Source organism: Vulpes lagopus, chromosome 23 (genome assembly GCF_018345385.1).
Source record: "Vulpes lagopus strain Blue_001 chromosome 23, ASM1834538v1, whole genome shotgun sequence".
Lineage (NCBI taxonomy): Eukaryota > Metazoa > Chordata > Mammalia > Carnivora > Canidae > Vulpes > Vulpes lagopus.
The window spans coordinates 14,065,567-14,071,938 of NC_054846.1; positions in this window are offsets into that span (position 1 = coordinate 14,065,567).

Sequence of the window (6,372 nt, forward strand, 5' to 3'; positions counted from 1 at the left end):
AAGTGACAGGGGATAAAAGAGAAGACAGAAAACCACATGGCTAAACACAGGCAAATATCACATGAGGTCTTGAGTTCAGGGGCGAGCAGCCCTGCCTGCCTCAGGATGAACCCGGGCATAGCCAGTGCCATTACTACTGTTCATGGTCGACAATCCCAAATGATCAAGAAATCATAATTCTGTTTGGTAATCTGGAAACCAACCACTTTGATTTTTAATAATACAAATGTGGCTTAAGTATAATAAAAGAAAAACATCATCTTTAAAATGAATATATTATATAATAGAATTGAGCTCAGGATTTGCAGACAGATAGGTGGGAATTCAAGTCCCAGTGTTGCAATACTGTCTAGTTACAGGAATCTTATCCAATTTCTTAACCTCCTGTTTCCTCATCTTTTAGAATGTAGGCAGTACCAACCTACTAAGGTTATTGGAGGGATTAAGTGAAATGTTAAAAAGCATGTAACATACTGATGGTACTTAAAGCTCAATAAATAGTAGCTACTATTAAAACTTTAGGAAAATAGACCCAGATAATTGTAACTTCCTATATTTAGGGACAATTGAAAGTGTTTTGTGACTCATTCAGGTATGTAATAAAAATAGCACTTTTCTATATATAACAATTTACATTATTTTAAATGGAGTCACATAGATTTCTCATTTGAGTCCTATGGAACCCTTGTGAGGTAGACTGGTATAGGGCACCTACCAGTGCTTTTGAACACACTTAAGTGTTCATTAAATATTATTTTATGAGTAAATGAATAATCTTTATCTCAGTGGATCCGTTCCTGAAAGGGAATATGTTAACCTCCTTCTACAGGAATTAAATTATTGTCAGTGTAGTAAGAAAGGTCACGGAGGGAACCTTGCTTTGTGGCCTCCTCAGTGAAGAAGTTCACCACCTTATATAACTGAATTTTTAAATCTTCTCACCAGAATACAGGCAGTCCCTACATTTAGGTGTTACACGTCTCTAAAGATCAACCTTGCCTGAAACTAAAGCTAAAGTTGGGGCACAGAAGTAACCCACAAAGGCCCATAACAAGTGCTCCGTAAATACTCGTTGGATTGATCAAAGCTTACTGTCTTTCTTTTATCATTGGAATTGTTTATAATTTTGGTGCTTTGTAACTCCCTCACTGAGATTGAGTAACCACAGCTATTTCATTAATCGGCAACAGTCAATGCACACCAAATGGTTAAGTAAATGTTCTAGCCTATTTGTTTAATTTCAAAAAGTAATTGACATTCAGTTATGTGTACTGTTTTTAAGCCACTTTCTCTATACTTTCTGAACTCGTCTATTTTAGAGTCTCCTTTGTTTATCTGAATTGATTAGAAGCTACAATCCAACAACAAAAATGACTGTTTTTCTCTTCCCTGAGTGAAACAGGAAATCAGGGCAGCCTCTCCAGACCAGGCAGTGTGCCTTGCTTTCTGTACACTTCTCCCCGACACACTCATTGCACTTTGCAAGTCCAGAGGTAGAGGAGAGCAGACACCTAGGAGACTGCCTGACTCCATCCGGGCTCCTGTAACTCCTCCCACTCCAGACTGCAACCAGGTACCAGCAGGTCTGCGTGGCAGGAGTGGAATGACATTACATTTTTTCCCGAATCCTTCTCTCAGACACCACTTTATTCATTTTCCTTCTGTTAGTTGTCTTCCACCCCCAATGAAAAGCAGTTGGATTATGACCCATACTCCATCAGATTCATCATCCAGTAAAGGATTCAGCCTTGTGCTTTACAGCAGCTCTAGGAGAACCTCCTGCTTGTAGAGCCATTCTACTGATAGTAAAAGGGGCTTAGTGTTGCTGATGAATTAATTTGAATAAATGCTTTTGACACAGGTTTTATGTTCCCTGCCTTACTGCATTTTAAAGATTACACACACACTGAATATATTGGAACCTCAGAATAAGCCTCACGTTCTCAGTCATAATAACATCATTTCCCATAAGCCTTTTCCCTCTTTATTAAAAAAATAAAAATAAAAAAGAGGAATGGGCCATATAAAAGGAAGGTCTTGGTAACCAAAAGGAGATTTCTTAAGTCTTTTCCAGGATTGATCAGTGGCCTCACTGGCTGAAGAGGATGTGTGTGTGTTCACACACTGTTTCTGAAGTCCTGCATTAAGCAACCGTAGGGCAATTTGAAAAGTTGGTGCCTAATTTTTAATGTTGGCGCTTTCTACTGCCTAGGAGATGAATTTTTATTTGTTTAGGAGATGGATTTTGAGTTAGATTCAAAGTGGCTACACCCAGCTCCCTTTTATTGGGAGTGCCTAGTCATTGCTTTGAATTACAAACAAAAATAACATGACATCGTTCACTAGCTAATGTGTTTCCTTATCCATTCGGTTAATACTAGTGGTGCCCAAATGAGTGAGGGTCTCACCAGCTTCATTCTTCTGCCACCTTCTCTTTCTAGATGGAGGAGATCAAGAAATATCGAAAGGTAATTTCAAAGGTTCTTCAGTTTCAAAAACTGAAAGGATTCAGAATGCACCTTTCCCCAAAGTGTGAAGTATAAATAAATTCTAGATCCAGTTCCTAGGAAGACTCGTTGCAGAGACGAAAGCCTGGCAACGTCCCGATTTGCAATTGGGTATAAAAATAGCAGAGTTTCTATTTCAGATGATCTGATTCTCCCCAGGATTTTTAAGGACAAGGAACCACTGAGTGGACGTTTTGACGTTTCATTCCTTGCTTTGAAAAATCTATCGTGGCAAAACCTATGAAAGCTGTTTATCTTTGGGTTTTGTTTTGCTTTAGCAGTCATGGTTTGCAGAAGAAAAATTATGTTGAAATCACCCTTGCAAATCAAAGATTAAAATGTAATAGACCACAAAAATATATTGCCAATTTACCCTTTTTCTAGGAGGTTCAGAGATTGTAAAAGAGACGTCAAGCCAGAAAAAGAAGGTTACTTGCAAGACTTTTTAAATGTATATTGATGAAGCCTATTAAGACTTTACCAAACACTTATGCCTTGCTAAATGCAATCAGCAAGACAGTATAGTCCCCCACTACCATGGGCCTTTCAACATGAGGATCCTCTCTACCTCTGTAAAGTGAGTTTGAGTAGCTTAAACAAATGCAGCAAGGACACGGTAAAGTATAGAGGTTAAAAATAAAACTGCATGCACATCTGGTAAGAGACAGATCTGGGTTTGGGGGACCTGAAGCTTGTAAACTTAAGGACCCTTGTAAAGAAAATATCCACATAATTAGATTCAAAAGTGATTATTTAGAAAAATAAAGATTATAACAAATTACTGGAGCCTTAATGCCGCAGATTCCTCTTGTCTGAGATCTCTGTAGGCAATTGCCAGAATTACTTTAATAGAAGTGTTTCTAATTGCAGCCTGGCTTCTCCTTCCCACCTGGAATACTCTATGACCCTCAGCAACCCGTCGCTCTTGCAAGGATCTGTTAAATGAGGGACGCTGAAGCTTGGCTTCATCAGTTTCAAAGAAAATCCACCTCTGCCTCTCTCAACCTCAATTCCCTCATCTGTCAATGGGGTAACATGTTATGGGGATTATGTGAGATGTTATATGTCAAGCACTTATCAGAGTGCCTGTTATATAGTAAGTATTCACTAAAGGCTTGTAGTTATTACCAGTAATAAAGTGTGGTAACTAGCTGCCATTGCACACTTAGGTGCACTTTCTAAAACTTAGCATGGTTATAAGTTATTTTTATTTAACTAGGTTCCATGCTGGGCATGGAGCCCAAAGCAGGGCTTGAATTCATGGCCCCAAGATCAAGACCTGAGCCAAGATGATAATTGGAGGCTCAACTGACTGAGCCACCCAGGCATCCCTAAGGTTACAAGTATTTTTAAATTCATTTATTATTCATTTAATCTCAACAGTCTCATGATGTATTATTATTAATCCCATTGTACAGATGAGAAAATAGATACAGAGATGTCAAGTAATTTGCTCAAGGCCATATAGTTAAGAGGAAAAAAACCTTGGAGAAATGGAGATTCAGACCTAGGCATTGTAGCTCCAGAGCACAAGCTCTTAACTAGTATATTACATATATTGATTCACAACTGCCTTGCAAGTAAGTATGGGAACATGTAGGTTGTCTTGGGTCATAGCAAAAGGTGATATAGCCCTCAGTCCCAACCTGTCAACCTGGGAGCTAACATGATGCCATAGAAGTAGGTAAGGTCCTGGATTTCACGAAGGGATGCCTGAAAACTTGTGTAGTAATTCCTGGCATGGCTTGGCTGTAGTGAATCTTCTCACTTTTTCCAATTGCAGGGTCAAAAGAGAGTGAGTTGCTTATATAGAAAGGACGTATTGTAAAAGGTTCACATAGCAATCAGAATACAGTCAAGGTAGGTAAAAAAAAGGTTACTTATGTAAGAAAATGTTTTTCTTTTTTTAAAGATTTTATTTATCCATTTAGTGAGGCAGCACATTCATGTAAGCAAGGGAAGGAGCAGAGAGGGGGAGAAAGAGAATCTCAAACAGACTCTGCACTGAACACAGAGCCCAACTTGATCTCACGACCCTGAGATCATGACCAGAGCCAAAATCAAGAGTTGGATGCTTAGCCAACTGAGCCACACAGGCATCACCCACCCCCCACCACCCCCACCCCAGATTTTTTTCTTTTAAAATCACCAGTGCAGTGATGTACCATTGATGCAGCATTCATGCCTACCATCTCAGACAACTAAGCAAATGAGGAGCAAGATTCACACTCAATTACAGTCACAAAGAGAGAAGTTACACTGCTACTGCAAATCCATGGTAAGTGTTAGCAGCCAATAGTGGTAGCAGCAGCAGCAGCAGTAATGAGAGAGACAGTTGGGATCAAATTCTATCTCAGCCATTTGTGGAACGGGAGAGTTTAAAAATCTCAACTGCTTTCATCATCTGTAAAAAAGAAAGTAACTTGTGAATGTCACAGGAAATAACACAATGCACCTGGTATGGTGTTGCACACCTACTCAATGAACGGTAGCCATCTGCAGTACTGTTGCTATTGCTCACAACAGTATTGGTGACTGTGTCTCAGGCCATCATTTAAAACTTAATCTGGAAGATCTGCGAGACTCCCAGAACACAATGCCAAAACCACCTCCCAAAATGTGCCAGGGACCTGAGAGCAGTCTCACCTGTTAGAAAGTAATATGCAATCCAGCTTAAAATGACAAATTACCTCTTTCTTTCCAAAGACCTACTTATAAATAATAGTGGAGAAATTAAAAAGGAGAAATAATAGTGGAGAAATTAAAAAGAAATTAAAAATAGTGGAGAAATTAAAAACCTCCAAAGAGGAGCAAGACAGGAGAATCAAGGAGACAAAAGATTTCAACAACTTTGGATGAAGGAAAGCAGATGAAGAAATTGTCTCTAGACAAGTATGAAACTTGGCTTCCCACCCAATCAAAGGAGAAATGCCTCATTCAGTGAGCTCCAATCACAAACAAGAGCTTTCTATCCCCTTTACAGTGTCTATTTCTTAAATAGTCAAGAATCACCAAGTATCTGAGAAAAACCTCCACTTTGAATGACTAAGCCAAAAAATCTATGATACAAACTTTGAAAAAGAACTATAATGACAACCTCAGACAGATATAATACTGCCTTTTATAATACAGGAATGGGATACAATTTTTAAAAGGCATCATAGAAACTAAAATGTGGTAGAAATTTTAAAAGAAAAAGAAAAACCTTCATTGGAAAATAAAAATTGAGGAAATCAAAAGTTAAAAGGGATGGAAATTTGTAGAGAAAAAAATAGAGGATCAGTCTGGGACATGTAACATCTACATCACAGCAGTTTCAAACAAGAAAATAAGCAGAGAATAAATTATTCAAAAGTAAATACAAGAAAAAGGAACAGAATTGAAAGATAAAAAGCCCCTAAATTGGAGTGTCCTTTGAATAAATGAATGGGAAAAAAAATCCATAATGATTCATCATTACAAAATTTTGGAACACTTGGGCTAAAAAGCCCCTCAAAACTTGTGGAAAGAAAAATCGGGGGAAAAAATGAGAATTGCAGTTTTAGACTTCTCAGTAGTAGCAACATCTGCTGCTAGAAGACAATGGTCTGCAAGACTCCACAGGCAAATAATGTTCAAGTTAGGATTACACACCCAGCCAAATTATCGATCAAGTGAAAGGGAGAATAAAGATTTCCAGACATATGACAGCAAATACTACCTCTTCACAAACTCTATCTTAAGAAGCTTGTGGAAAATACAGTCCAACAAAACAATGAAATAAGCCATGATAGAGGAAAACATGGCATACAGAAAGTAGGGATTTCAGTACAGGTGAGGGGTTCTAGGACACTAATAATGCTTATTGGGACTGGGAAACCACCAG